The sequence below is a fragment of the Lontra canadensis genome, unplaced genomic scaffold (assembly GCF_010015895.1).
Source record: "Lontra canadensis isolate GAN:19392208 unplaced genomic scaffold, GSC_riverotter_1.0 scaffold50, whole genome shotgun sequence".
In the NCBI taxonomy this organism is placed as follows: domain Eukaryota; kingdom Metazoa; phylum Chordata; class Mammalia; order Carnivora; family Mustelidae; genus Lontra; species Lontra canadensis.
Genome location: NW_022631044.1, coordinates 10,664,131 through 10,680,022, shown reverse-complemented (window position 1 = coordinate 10,680,022; position 15,892 = coordinate 10,664,131). Strand labels below are relative to the sequence as shown.

General features: G+C 44.5%; 1 long non-coding RNA gene across 1 annotated transcript; it reads left to right on the top strand.

The window, feature by feature from the left end:
• The first annotated feature begins 321 nt into the window (after window positions 1–321).
• Window positions 322–15,871, top strand: LOC116877234. Its single transcript, XR_004384587.1, has 4 exons — window positions 322–409; window positions 1,829–2,018; window positions 12,810–12,895; window positions 15,834–15,871. It is a non-coding gene; the product is annotated as an uncharacterized LOC116877234 (long non-coding RNA).
• Window positions 15,872–15,892: the final 21 nt, after the last annotated feature.

Here is a 15,892-nt window from a genome sequence, read left to right as displayed (position 1 = left end):
GCCCCAATACCCCAAGACGCGCGTCTCGGACGCCTCTGCCCCTGTCGCTCCCGCCTCCCGGATCCCGCACCCCACGCCGACCTCTGCCGTCTCCGGGCCTCTCCACCCCCCCACCTCGCGACCCTGCCTCTCGGATCCCGGGCCAGGCTCCCGCTCCCTCCGCTCCCCGCGGCGGGGCGGGGCGAGGGCGGGGTTTCCTGGCACTTAATGAGCGCCGCGAATGCGGCTATCCCGGGCTCGGAGGCCGGAAACGCCGCGGCGGAGCTGCACAGCAGCGCGGGACGCTGCCCTTCCTCGAGGTCCGCCGACAGCGCACAGCCAGCGCAGACATGGTCGAGTGAGGCCAAGGAGACCCGCGCTGGATCGTGGAGGAGCGGGAGGACGGGACCAACGTGAACAAATGGCACTGGTGCGGCCGGGCGGGGGCGGGGGCCGGGGCTTTCGGGCCTTCTCCCTGCCGAGCGGCGGGCGGGACGGTGGGACCCCTCTGCGAGCACCCGGGTCCCCGTGTTTGCGGGGTGCGCTGGCCCGGCCTCTCGGGCGCCTCCCGGGCTGCGGCGCTCCCTCTGTGGGGGCGGGGCCTGCGCAGGTGCGGAGGATTCCCTTCTCCACCAGCTGCTCAAAGAGCGGCGGTGATTAGCCTCAGCTGAGTCTGGAGACGGGGGTGGGCGCTTTTCTGCACTGGCTGTAGGATTTCAGTTTCCTCCTTTTCAAAGTTGTTCTGGGCCCCATGAATGGTATCTGCCTGGCCTCTTAAACTTTGCCAGTCTGTGACCTTAAGAGTTCCCCTTCCCCCCACCCCTCTTGATGTTTTTGGAAATTAAAAGCTTGGGGGTGGGGTGGGGGGTGTTGGACTGTATGTAGTGTGAAGAACAGGAATTTGGATCTCAGCTGTACATCTAACATGATGGGCCTCTGGTGAGCCCTGCCTTCTTTCTAGGAGTTTGAACAGTTGCGCATCCTCTTTGTACGTCCTCTGGGACGTGGGCTGATTTCTGCCTCCCTGGCTCCCGCAGGGTTTGGGGAAGTGATGCGGCATCACTGGGGTACCCTGGGGTACCTCAATGCCACCAAGCTGAGGCTGAGGCAGGTTCAGTGCAGAGCAAGACCGTCAGTCTGTGAGCGGGTTACTGAGGGAGCCCTGGCCTCTCCTTTCCCCGCATTGTCACCAGGAACACACCAGGGACTTGTCTCTTCTCATTTCCACTCGCTAAAATGGGAACATTTATTTGGGAGGATTGCATGAGATAATATATGCATTCGATGATTTGTCTTTTTTTTTTTTAAGATTTTATTTATTTATTTGACAAAGATCACAAGTAGGCAGAGAGGCAGTCAAAGAGGAGGAAGCAGGCTCCCTGCTGAGCAGAGAGCCCCATGTGGGGCTCAATCCCAGGACCCTGGGATCATGACCTGAGCCAAAGGCAGAGGCTTTAGCCCACTGAGCCACCCAGGGGCCCCGATTTGTCTTGTTTTGATTAAAACTATTTCAGTCATTACTACCTTTTTGTACAGCCCAGGCTTTGCGCATCCATTTCCAGTGGGTGAGATTGCTAGGCTCTTCTTCCCCCAGAATAAGCCAGTGTTTTTAAGACAAAACACTACTTTACACAGTGGATAATAATATCTTAAGGAACAGAGAAGGAATATTAAAAGATATTTGGTAGAAATCTGGTTTAACTTTGAGGGCAGCAGGGTTCTCAAGGCTGCCTGAGAGGGAATGGGCTGCTCTGGGCTGGTCCTGGACATTCTCCTGACTCCCCAGTCTGGGCATGTGGCTACCAGCTGGGGCCTCCATTCACGGCTCTGCCCTTCTGGTCCCTGGCAGGACAGAGTGGGATGCCACCAGCCGGTCCAAGGGGAAGCTCTGTGACCTCCTGGTGGGCATCATCGTGGAGAATGAGGTGGCAGCGGTGAGATCTGTGAGCTGAAGCAAGTCAAAGGTGAGGCTTCTTGAAGCAGCCGCAAAGGAAAGCTGATTTTCTTCTATGAGTGGATCATCAGGCTGAGCTGGAAAGGTAACAGGGGGCTCAGGGCATAGCTAGGGGCTGGAGGCAGCCTTGGGGCCCTGTGGGCTCATGTATTACTCATGCATTCACTAGATATTTTTAGAACTCCTTATAAGGGCCTAGCACTCACTGGCCCCTGAATTTGGTGTGTGTAGTTTCAGATACCCTTTGGTCATGTACAGTGCCTTGTCCAGCAAGCTGTTGCTTCCCTTTCTTCCAGCATTGTTTAGAGCTCTTTGATTTCAGCAGCACTCTTGTCTGCCAGGCACTTGTGAGCCCTAGACTTCTCTGGAGCTGCTAGAGCGCTCTTCCGGGAGACAGCTGCCAGCTGACTCTTCTGGGTCCTTGTCCTGAGTGAAACCACCTGTCTCTACTATAGAAATTGCAGGTCCCTTCTTTGAACTGTCTCCCTTCCTGCTTTATCTTCCCCCAGAGCACTGATATTTGGTATCTTTTTATGGTTACTTAAATATATTATTATTCTGTTCTCCTCCTACCCCCATTCCTCAGGGCAGGGATTTTATCAGCTTTATTGGGATCTAATTCACATACCATACAGCTCTCACATTTATTTATTTATTTATTTATTTTAAAGATTTTATTTATTTATTTGACAGACAGAGATCACAAGTAGGCAGAGAGACAGGCAGAGAGAGAGGGAGGAAGCAGGCTCCCCTCTGAGCAGAGAGCCTGACGCGGGGCTCGATCCCAGGACCCTGGGATCATGACCTGAGCCAAAGTCAGAGGCTTTAACTCACTGAGCCGCCCAGGTACCCCTAGCTCACACATTTAAAGTATACAGTTCAGTGGTTTACGGTACACTTATGGAGTTGTGTAGCCATAACTACAATCAGTTTCAGAACATTTTCACCACTCACAGAAACCCTGTACCCATTAGCAGTCACTCCACACTCTTTGGCAAACACTAATCTGTTTTCTATTTCTATGGATGGATTCGCCTATTTCTATTCTCTGTCTCTAAGGATGGATTTGGCTATTCTGGATGTTTCATATGAATGGAGTCATAGAGTATGTGGTCTTTTGTGACTCGCTCCTTTTGTAAAAGTTTTAATTCTGGTGTAGTTAACACAACTGTTAAATTAGTTTCAGGTATACAATACCGTGATTCAACAATTCCATATATCACCCAGTGCTGATCATGATAAGAGTACTCTTTAATCCCCTTCATTATTTCATCCATCCCCCAACTCCCCTCCCTTGTGGTTACCATTACTTTGTTCCCTAGAGTTAAGAGTCTGTTTTTTTGCTTGTGTCCTTTTTTTTGCCCCTTTGTTCATTTGTTTTGTTTCTTAAATTCTACATGTGAGTGAAATCACATGGTATTTGTTTTTCTCTGATTTATTTAGCTTAGCATTATACGCTAGCTCTAACCATGTCATTGAAAATGGCAAAATTTCATTTTTTTAAAAGGTTTTATTTATTTATTTGACAGACACAGCAAGAGAGGGAATACAAGCAGGGGAGTGGGAAAGGAAGACTCAAGCTTCTTGCCGATGCGGGGCTCCATCACAGGACCCTGGGATCATGACCTGAGCCGAAGGCAGATGCTTAATGACTGAGTCACCCAGGCGCCCAATTTCTTTCTTCTTTTTAATGGCTGAGTAATACTCCATTCTATATGTGCCATAACTTCACCCATTTATCTGTCAGTAGGCACTTGGGCTGCTTCCAGTAGTTTGACTGTTGTAAATAATGCTGCAGTAAACATAGGGTTGCATATATCCTTCTGAATTAGTGTTTTCATTTTTTGGGTAACTAGCCAGTAGTGTGATCACTGGATCCTAGGGTAGTTCTATTTTTAATTTGTTGAGGAACCTCCATACTGTTTTCCACAGTAGCTGCAGCTGTTTGCATTCCCACCAACAATGCAAGAGGGTCCCCATTTTTCTACATCCTCACCAACAATTTTTGTTTCTTGTGTTTTTGATTTTAGCCATTTTGATAGGTGCGAGGTGATATCTCATTGCAGTTTTGATTTGTTTTCCTGATGTTGAGCATCTTTTCATGTATGTTGGCCATCTGTACGTCCTCCTTGGAGAAATGTCTGTTCATGTCTTCTGTCCATTTTTTAAAATTTTTAAAAAGATTTTATTAGAGAGAGAGCACATGCACAAGTAGGAGGAGGGGCAGAGGGATAGGGACAAGCAGACTCCCTGCCGAGCAGAGCCTGACATGGGGTTCGATCCCAGGACCCTGAGATCAGGACCTGAGCTGAAGTCAGATACTTAAAAAAACTAAGTGACCCCAGGCACCCATGTCTTCTGCCCTTTTTTTTTTTTTTTAAGATTTATTTGCAGACAGAGATCACAAGTAGGCAGGAGAGGCAGGCAGAGAAAGGAGGAAGCAGGCTCCCTGCTGAGCAGAGAGCCTGATTTGAGGCTCGATCCCAGGACCCTGAGATCATGACCTGAGCCAAAGGCAGAGGCTTTAACCCACTGAGCCACCCAGGAGCCCCTCTTCTGCCAATTTTTAATTGGATTACTTATTATTATTTTTTTTAATCTTTTTTTTTTTTTCTTTTTTTTGGTCAGAGAGAGAAAGCACAGGCAGGCAGAGTGGCAGGCAGAGGGAGAAGCAGGTTCCCTGCCGAGCAAGGAGCCCGATGTGGGACTTGATCCCAGGACACTGGCATCATGACCTGAGCGGAAGGCAGCCGCTTAACTGACTGAGCCACCCAGGTGTCCCTGTATTACTTATTTTTTAGTGTTGAGTTGTATGAGGTTTTTTTTTTTTTTTTAATTTTTAAAATTTATTTTCAGTGTTTTTAAAAAAATATTTTTTACTTTTTTTTTTTAAAGATTTTATATAATTTATTTATTTGTCAGACACACAGAGAGAGAGAGAGAGAGTGCGAGCACGCACACACACACACACAAGCAGGCACAGGCCGAGAGAGAAGCAGGCTCCCAATGCGGAGCAAGGAGCCTGATGTGGGACTCGATCCCAGGATCCTGGGATCATGGCCTGAGCCAAAGGCAGCGGCCTAACCGACTGAGCCACCCAGGCGTCCCTTTAGTTATTTTTTTAAGTAAGCTCTAAACCCAACATGGGCCTCGAACTCATGACCCCAAGATCAAGTCGCAGGGACTACAACTGAGCCAGCCAGGCACCCCTACGTAAGTTCTTTATATATTTTGAATAGAACCCTTTATCAGCTAATAGGTTAGTATGTTGTCCTTTAGTTTTGTTAATTATTTCCTTTGCTATGCAGAAGCTTTTTATTTTGATGTGGTCCCTTTTTTTTGAGTTCATGCATGTCGGGGAGGGGCAGAAGGAAGAGAGACAGTCCTGAGGAGGCTCCACACCCAGCACAGAGCCGGATGTGGGGCTCAATCCCATGACCCTGGGATCATGACCTGAGCCGAAATGAAGAGTCACCCCCTTAACTCACTGAGCCATCCAGGCGCTCGTTTTGATGTAGTCCTAATAGTTTATTTTTGCTTTTATTTTTCTTGCCTCAGGAGACATAACTAGAAAAACGTCCCTACGACATACGGCTGACGTCAGAAATTACTGACTGTGCTCTTCTAGGATTTTTAGGTTTGAGGTCTCACATTTAGAGGACTGGCTCCTCTCACTTAGCATAACATTTTCAAGGTTCATCCATGTTGTAGCATGTTCCATTTCTTTTTATGGCTGAATGATACTCTGTTGTACAGATACAACGCATTTGCTTTATCTGTGCATCAGTTGATGGACATTTGTGTTGCTTTCATTCCATAGGTCATTTGGTCAGGGATGGATTGGTTTTGTTTCCAGGTCCAAATCACTGTCTGGAATGTTGTATTCTTGTTGAAAGACTAAGTTTCTTCTCTGATGCCTAGTTCCTGGCTGGTTGCCAGTCTGTGCACATAAATACTTGTTGAAATAATCATGGATGTGAAGACAAAGGTGAAAAGGAAGAGGAAGAGAGAGGGAGAGACTTAATTCTAGAGGATTATACTGAGTTAAAGTTTGGGCCTCTGCTCAGGGGTCCATTCCTTTCTTGAGGGTTGGGTCAGAGTCCCACAGTAAGCTGGTCGTGGGCCTCTGCCCTGTTGGCCGCTTTGCTCGAGGCAGCCTTGAGCCCAGGGAGGTGCTCACAAAGCATCAAAAGATGTCCACTTCTGCCTTGGAAGCTTCTAGCTGGGGTTTGCTCTCAGTTGCTCCCTCATTGTCTGCAACTGGCTGGATTGTGGCCAGGTCTGGCAACTTTTACCCCACCCCACACCCTGCAACAGGACTCTGAGGGTCCCAGGGAAGCTCATTGTTTTGTGTCTCTTCTGTCTCCCTCACCTCAAAGCTTTTGGAAGGTAAGACTGAGCACCCTCAAGGCAGGGGCTGAAGGACAGGCTGAATAGGTACTGCCATGACCGCTTGCTCGTTCTCCTCTAGCAGTGAGTCCTGGAGGTGGCAAGTGGACCTTCTGGGGAAGAGTCAACATTCTGGTCTTTTTTCTTTTTTTAACTGAATTTTATTTTAATTTTTCCCCATCTTTATTGAGACACAGTTGACTTATAACATTGTATAAGGTTACGTATACAGCAGGATGATTTTATATATACATGATGGAAATGATTATCGCAGTGAGGTTATTTAACACGTCCCTCTTCTCATATAATACAGTTTTCTTGTGTGGATGTTGAGAACTTTTCAGATTTGCTTTCTTAGCAACTTTCCAATAACAGTACAGTGGTGTTCACTGTAGTCATGAGGCCACACAGGACATCCTCCCAACTTCCTCTTGTGACTAGAAGTTTTCATGTTGGTGTCCTCTGACCACCTTCCATATCACCGGCTCCCTGCAACCACCAGTCTGCTGTCTCTAGGAGTTTGGTTTTTCTAGATTCCACGTACAAATGAGATCATACAACTTTTGTCTTTGTCTGACTTCTTTCACTTAGCATAATGCCCTCAAGGTCCATCCTTTTTGTCCCAGATAGCAGGATTTCCTTCGTTTGTATGGCCGAACAATATACTATTGTGTGTGTGTGAGTGTATCAACCACATTTTCTTTATCCATTTACCTGTCAGTGGACACATATGTTGTTTCCCTGTCTTGGCAACTATAGTGCTGCAGTGAACGTGGGGGTGCAGATGTGTCTTTGAGATATTGATTAACTTTGGATAAATACCCAGAAGTGGGATTGCTGAATCATATGGTAGTTCTATTTTTAATTTTTGAGGAACTTCCACACACAGTTTTCCACAGGGGCCACACCAGTTTGCATTCCCACCCAACAGTGCAGAAGGATTCCCTGTGCTCTGTCTACATCCCTGCTAACACCTCTTGTCTCTTTTTGATCTAGCTGTTCCAGCAGGTGTGGGGTGATACCTCATTGTGACTTTGATCTGTGTTTCCTTGATGCTCAGTGGTGCTGAGCACTTTTTCATGTACCTGTCGTCCATCTGAATATCTCCTTCACATAAATGTCTATTTAGGTCCTTTGCCCATTTTTAATGGGATTATTTGGGGGTTTTTTGCTGGCAACTTTTCTGAGTTCCTTATATATTTTGGGTATTAACTTTCTTATTATTAACATATAATGTATTATTTGTTTCAGGGGTACAGGTCTGTGAATCATCAGTCTTACACAATTCACAGCACTCACCATAGCACATACCCTCCCAGGTGTCCATCCCCCAGCCACCCCATCCCTCCCACCCAGCAGCCCTGTTTGTTTCCTGAGATTAGAGTCTCTTATGGTTTGTCTCCCTCCCTGGTTTCATCTTGTTTCATTTTCCCCTACACTCCCCGATGATGTTCTGTCTTGTTTCTCAAATTCCTCTAATCAGGAAGATCTTTTGATAATTGTCTTTCACTGATTGATTTACTTCGCTTAGCATAACGGGTATTAACTTCTTATCAGATAAGGTTTGCAAATATTTTCTTCCTTTCTGCTTCCATTCTGCAGGTTGCCCTTTCCTTTTGCTAGTGATTGTTTCAGTTGCAGGAGCTTTTTTTTTTTTTTTAATAGATTTTTATTTATTTATTTGACAGATCACAAGTAGGCAGAGAGGCAGGCAGAGAGAGAGAGGAGGAAGCAGGCTCCCTGCTGAGCAGTGAGCCCGATGCGGGACTCGATCCCAGGACCCTGAGATCATGACCCCAGCCGAAGGCAGAGGCTTTAACCCACTGAGCCACCCAGGCGCCCTGCAGGAGCTTTTTAGTTTGATATAGTCCTACTTGTTTTGCTCTTGTTGCTTGTGCTTTTGGTGTCCTATCCAAAAATTATTGCAAAGACCAGTGTTTTCTTCTAGGAGTTTTATGGTTTCTGATCTTTAATCCACATTAAATTAATTTTTCTAAGTGTTGCAAGATAAGGGTCCAGTTTCATTGTTTTGCATGTGACTGTGACATTTCCCTAGTACTGTTTAATGAAAGACTACCTTTTACCACTGAGTATTTTTGCCTCTCTTGTCAAATATTAGTTGATCATATATGCATGGGTTTATTTCTGGGCTCTTGATTCCATTCCATTGGCCTCTGTGTCTGTTTTTATGTCAATACCATACTGTTTTGATCACTGTAGCTTTGGAGTAAATTTTGAGATCAGGAGTTGTGATGCCTCCAGCTTTGTTCTTTCTTAGGATTGCTTTGGGTGTTTGAGGTGTTTTGTGGTTTCACACAGATTTTAGAATTGTTCTTTTTCTGTGAAAAATTCCATTGGCATTTTGATAAGTTTATATGGAATCTATAGATGCTGCTTTTTTTTTTTTTTAAGATTTTATTTTTTATTTGACAGAGAGCACAAGTAGGCAGAATGGCAGCCAGAGGGAGAGGGAGAAGCAGGCTCCCCGCTGAGCAGACAGCCCGATGTGGGGCTTGATCCCAGGACCCTGGGATCATGACCTGAGCTGAAGGCAGCCGCTCAACCAACTGAGCCATCCAGGCACCCCTATAGATGCTTCTTATTTGCTTTCGTGTGCTAATTTTGGGCTTAGTGTGTTTTTTTTTCCTAACTCTTTGAGACAAAGTTAGGTTCTTTATTTGAAATCTTATTTTCCCCCCTTGACGTATATGTTCAGCACTAAAAATTTCCAGTTTAGAACTGCCTTTGCTGCATCCCGTAGGTTTTGGTATGTTGTTTCTATTTTCATTTGACTCAAGGTATTTTTAAAATTCCCCTTTTGATTTCTCTGAGCTATTGTTTATTCAGGGATGTTTTATTTATTTCCATGTATTTGTGAGTTTTTTAGCTTTCCTCCTGTTACTAATTTCCAGTTTCCTACCATTATGGTTTGAAAAGATACTGTAATTTCTATATTTTTTAATTTGTTGAGACATGTTTTGTGTCCTAACATGATTTATCCTAGAAGACGTTCCATGGATCCTTGAGAAGAACGTGTATTCTGTTGCTATTTAATGGACTGTTTTATATATGTGTGTGAGGTCCATTTGGTCTATAATGTTTAAATCTGCTGTTCCTTACAGATTTTTTTTTTTTTTGGTCTGGATAATCTCCATTATTGATCGTGGGGTAGTAGAGTCCCCAGCTATTACTGTATTGCTGTTTATTTCTCCTTGTTCTGCTAGTATTTCCTTTATATATTTAGCTGTTTCAATGTTGGGTACATAAATATTTACTATTGTTCTATCTTCCTGATGAATCAATCCCTTCAGCATTATATAATAACCTCCTTTAGTTTTTTGTTTTTGTTTTTGTTTTTTTTTTTACCATTTTTTCTTAGTATTTTGTCTAATACAAGTATAGCTACTCCTTTTTGAGGGGGGTTACCATTTGCTTGAAATATCTTTTCATCCCTTCACTCTCAGTTTATGTGTATCCTTTTAAAGTTAAAGTGAGTCTCTATGTATTATAGGCAGCATATTGTTGGATCTTTTTTGTTTTTGTTTTAATCCATTCAGCTATTCTGTGTCTTTTGATGGAGAATGTAATCCATTTATGTTTAAAGTAATTATTGATAGGTAAGAAGTTACACTTGCCATTTTGTTTTCTAACTGCTTTATAGATCCTGTGTTCTTTGCTTCCTCTCTTGTCTTCCTTGGTGATCTGATGCCTTTTCATGGTGGTATGCTTTGACTCCGTTATCATAATCTTTTGCATACCTAAGATGGGTTATCCTCAGGTGGTTACCCTGAGGCTTATATGAAATATATTTATAACATGCTATTTAAGTTATTAACAACTTTGGTAGCATACAGAAATTTATACTTCTTCCCTCCTCAGATTGTACATTATTGATAATACAATTTACATATTTTCATATTGTGTGTCCAGTAACAAATTTTTGTATTTATGGTTATTTTTATTATGTTTTAACTTTTAAAATAGAGTTGTAAGTGAATTATGCAACACCATTGCAATATTTGATGATCTGACTTTAACTATATATTTACCATTACACATTGGGTATACACATTCCTATGGGTTTTACACATTCATATATTTTTATGATGCTAATTTCAAATAACCTATTTTTTATTTCACTAATGCTTTCTTCTGTTTGGTCAGTTTAGCTATTAAAGCTTTCTATGGAATTCTTCAGTTCAGTCATTGTATTCAGCTCCAGGATCTGTTGTGTTTCTTTGGTTTTTGTTTCTTTGTTGAATTTCTCATTTTGTTCATGCAGTGTCCTAATTTTGTCTGTGTATTCTTATAGTTCACTGAACTTCTTTAAGAGATTTATTCTTAATTACAGAACACATAGTTTGTGGATCTCCATTTCTTTAGGATTGGAGCTTTATGAGTTTCCTTTGGTGGTGTCATGTTTACCTGATTATTCATGAGCCTTAATTCCTTATGCATATATAAGTGGTTTCCTTTTCCAGACTTTATGGGTTTGCTTCAGTAGGAAAAGACCTTCACCATTCAGCTTAGTTTGGGTTAGTTGGTGGGTCATCTAGTAGCATTTGTCGTTGGCAGGGCATGCTGTCAGGGTCTCTAGTTGCGTGGGGCCGCTGCCCATACTCTGATCAGGGTTGGAGGCTGGGGCTCTACTCTCTGGGCTCCTTGGTTGGGTGGGTCTGCTGGTTGGGCTCTGTGTTCAAGCAGGGATGCTGAGCAGACACCCCGGTGGGTTGTACCTGCTGGCTGTGCTACATGGTCACATGGGGCCTCTACATGCATCTTACAGTCACCTCTGGTTGGGAGCTGGTCCCTGGATGTGTTCTCTGGAAGGGCGGTGCTACTGGGCAGACTCTATGATTGGGCAGGGCTATGGTGGGTCTCCACCATTGCTCCTGGTTGGGTGGGGTCTCAAGCTATGGTCCCTGACCAGATGGTTTTGCTGGCTAGACTCTGTTCAGGCAGGACCATAGGCAGGGCTTCATGATTAGACCTGGCCTCAGGCTGTGCTTTGTGATTAGACTGTGCCCTGAAGTTGGATAGGTCTGCAGGCTTCACTTCAAGATCAGGGAGCCACTGGCTATGCTCTGCTGTCGAGCAACATTGCTGGCTGGCATGGCTGGTGGGGATGGGCCTCCAGCTGTATCCTGTAGTTTGCTGGGGCTAGGGGCTGTGTCCTGTGTTTCGGTGGGGTCACTGTCTAGGCTCCCTGTCTGGACAAGGCCGGAAGCTATGTCTGACATTTGGGTAGGTTTGTAGGCTGGCCTTCAAGGTTGCTTAGGGTTACTGTTCTGGCTCCCTGGTTATGTGGGACCAGAGACTGTGCTCAACAATTGGGCAGGGCTGCTGGTTTGACTCCCTGCCCAAAGTGGGGCTGGAGGATGGGGTCAGTGGCTGCCCAGATTCTCTGGTCAGGCTTCCTGTATGGTCCGGATGACGGGAGACTACACTCAGTAGTTGAGTGGGGCTGCAGATTTGCTTCCTTGACTGGGTGGGGTGGTAGAATGGGCTCCAGAGCTGGTTTCAGTCCGTTGACTGGGGCTCCTAATCAGGGATAACTGCCAACTGAGTTCCCTAGCTACATAGGGCTACCTGCTCAGCTCTGCAGATGCGTGGAATTACTGGCCAGGATCTTTGCTCATGATCTGCTGTAGCAGGAACATGGTCCAACAGGATTTGAGTGTTGGTTAGTGGAAGTTCTGCCCTGTTTCTGTCTTTCTGATTCCCAGTGGTCCCTGTGAGCTGAGACCCAGGTGGGCCTTCTAGGAACCATCCCCCAGTGCTAGGGGACCTGGAGGTCCTCCTTCTTCCCCACTGAAGAAACCACAGCTCACTGCTGGCATGAGGGAGGGGTGATTTGGTCAGTTTTTTTTTCACTTCTCCTGCCCTTCTCATTTGGCCCTTTGTCTCTGGTCCCCAAGGGTGCATTCAGGGGTTTTCACTGTGGTGTCTATGGATAGCTGCTAGTGGTCTTGTGATGGAGACAGAAATTGGGAATAACCTATGTTGCTGTCTTGATGTCCCTGAAATCTGCATTTTGGTATTGAGAGAAATCCAGCTACGTGGAGTCCACACACATCTTCCCCAAGCCACCACCTGCCTCCCCTCATGCTTTCCCTGATTAGACCTCATTCCCCCTTTCTGGCCTCCCATCCCATATGTGACTCCTCTTCAAGATAACCTTTTATCCTGCTTTGACCAGGTAAAGAATATGGGGAGAGGAAAACAGAAGCATTGGTTAAAGGCCCACTTCCTTTGCCCTCATGCTTCCACCTGGCCCCTAGTTTTGTGTACACTCTCATTGGCCAGGTTTTGCCTCCACCTTCCTTGTTCCATTACCACTGTTTTGGGCCAGGAGAACACCTGTGTGGTGGCAAAGCCTTAAGCCTGCCTTGTCATCCTCTGTGGTGGTACCCTGTGAGGAGGGTGGGCAGTTTTGCATAAACCAGTTGTTACTTTGTAATTGAAGAACATATTTTGTTTATTTTAGATGTAATTAAAGAATCTGGTGCAAAGCACAAGGGATTGATTGAAATACTCAACCTTTCTGAAGAAAGTGAAGTAGATGACACTGAGGTGAGGTATCTGCTGGTTTCTTTTGTTTAAAAGGTCAAGTTTCTGCTATATATATTGGGCATTTGAAAAACTGTTAATAGACTGTGATTCCTGTATGGCAGTTTTGGTGAACTATGTAGGATTTGTTTGCCAAGCAGGTGTGCTAGACTGTGGGAGGCAGGGTGAAGTGTGGAGCGGAGGGGTGTAGGAAGAAGAAGAGGAAGCCCCAGAAGCCCTAGACTGGCCTGCATTCCAGGTGTGGGGCCCATACAGGTGCCCGTGCCCTCCCTGGCCCCTTCCTCTGTGACTCCGGGATGGTAGCAGGTAAATGTGACCTTATACGGACTGGAGTGTGCTCAGGCGGATGAATGGGGTTTCTGCATCTTTGTGGTTTCCCTTTAATAGTGAAAATTCTCCACTTTAGCTGTCCCCTCTTTCAGTTATATTGCATGGTTTTGGTAAACTAGTTGCGGCATTGCTTTTGCCTGGCTCTCCTGGGGGGTGGAGCTTTGTGGAGCTCCCAGGTTGGGTTTTCAGGGACTGTCCTCTTGAAGCTGAGAAGCTTGCTTCCTGGGGGAAGAGGGGAATGACCATTTGTACCATTTGTTGATTTTCCAAACTAAGATAGTTTGACAGGGGGTCTTTTTGATTTGTGAACATATTTAAATGTGAATTCTTAACAAAGATAGAAAAACTAAGCCATACTGAGATACATGCCTATGACTGGCCTTTAGTAAAGGTTATAAAATGCCATAAAAGTGGGGCTCAGACCCATCTTTAGATGTATGGTTGCCATGTTTAAGGGCTGTGATTTCACTTCACTATATTAAGATCCAGCTGGAAAGGTTTTCATCAGCATATTAAGCTGGCCTTTTAGATTCAGCCCTTGGTGGCGTTACATGACAAACTGGGACCCACCACCCGGGATCAGGATCAGCTCAAGGGAATCACAGGAACACTAAGTATTTCAAACCAACACCTCTTTTCATTCTGAGAATACCACAGAAGCATCCCCAGGGCGGCATTCAGATGCTTCCTTCTTCCTATCTGCCCTCTTCTCCCCCCACCCATCTCTCTTCTTGTCCCTTCTCCTCCTTCCCTCTTTTTTTCTTCCTTTCCCAATTTTCCTCCACGTCAAAAAAGTGTAGCCCCAAGGCCACGTTATTGTGGGAACTTGATTTTCCTAATTACACTGGCTTTGGGGTTCTAGACCAGCGCTGTTCAATAGAAATACAATGCAAGCCGCATACAGAATTTAAATTTTTCTAGTAGCCATATTAAAAAAGTTAAAAGAAACAGGTGAAATTAATTTTAATATTTTTATTTAACCAAGTATATAAAAATACCATTTTAACATGTAATTAGTATCAAAATTACTGAGATTTCACATTCTTTTTTTTGTATTAAGTCTTCAAAGTCTGTTGTGTATTATTTTACACTTCTAACGCATCTCAAATCAGACCAGCCACATTTCAAGTGCTCAACAGCCAAATGTGGCTAGTGGCTACCATACTGGACAGCGCATTTCTAGACCCTGATAAAAGCCATGGGGTGACTACATCATCAATATAATACATATACATATACACATAACATTTTATATGCAAATTAAGGGGTTCACATTTCTAAGAAGTCCACTCCAGATTTGGCCATCAACCCAGTCAATGGACCTTTGATTAAAAAACCCTTACATGTTCTCAAAGTCTGTGAAGAAATCTGGCACAACTCTCTTATATCCACTTCTTCCTCTTCCCGCAGGATCACAGCACTTCTCCCAGCCGTATGTCCTCAGGTTGTGAGAGAACATCAAACGAGATTTTTCTTAGGTTTGTATTTTTCTGATTTGTAGGTGAATGTGAGTAAAAAGAAAGGAGATGGGGATATACTGAAGGATCTTATGAAAACTGCAGGCACCGCCAAGGTCAGAGAGGCTCTTGGAGATTACCTGAAGGCACTTAAGACGGGTAAAGGAGGCAACCCTTGTGAACCAGAGGGTCCCTTTTCTATTTACCCGAGTTATGCTCTGTACTGTGGTCTGGATTCCCAGAGGTTAGGGTGATGTCTGTGAGGCTTCTGAAACAACTCTTTATGCTGCAGGATAAACTGTAGTCTGGAGGTTGAGAGCTAGTCACGAGTAAGACCATAATTAGTGACTGTTGGTATCATATACACCGCAATCTGTTTTGCCTATGGAACTGCTGAGAGTTTTCTGGAATGATAATTCATTCAGTTATTTGTATAATTACTTGTTCCAGGTTTATCTTCCCTCCTAGAGTGTAAGCTCTAAGGGGGCATGGAAGGTGTGTGTCTTATTCACTGCTGTATCACCAGCTTTTTGCACAATTCCTGGCACATTTGTTGAATGAATGAGTGAAAGAATGAGAGGCATTACAGATATAATTGAGATTTACCTAGATGGTATCTACACTGTGTGGAAGTGAGGTCATTCATTGTCTTCTTCCCTAAATTAGTCAGCTGCCAGGCAGAAGGACTGGGGGGCCTGTATGTCCGCACCTCATCCTTGGACTCTGTTATCAAGGTATGAGGTGCTGACTGGCCCACAGGTTGGAATACTGGGAGGCCAAGCTTTGGGAGGTGGTGGTGAAGCAATTAAGTGTTTGGTTCTGACAGTAGGTGAAGGTCATAAAGCTAGTAGTTGGTTTATAAAATGGAGCTACTGGAAAAAAACATTGAAAATATCATACTTTTATCAAGAACAAAATAAAAGTGAGGCATTTGAAAAAAAGGCATTCGTTCCTATGGAACTCATGTTCATAATTAGTTTTATATGTTAAAAACATGGTAAGGTCTTGAAATTCTCAATGATATAAGAATTCTTTATAAATATCAGTTCTCATTTTCTTATAAGCTGTTTGGATTTTCTACCTTATTGGTGGTGCTCAAAGGGAAAAAGTTTTGCTTTTTTGATCAAAATCACTTCCTGTATATTTCTTTTTAGAATTTACAGTGGCAATGATTTTACCAAGGAAAGCCATGCAACCCAGGAATTGAATTGTT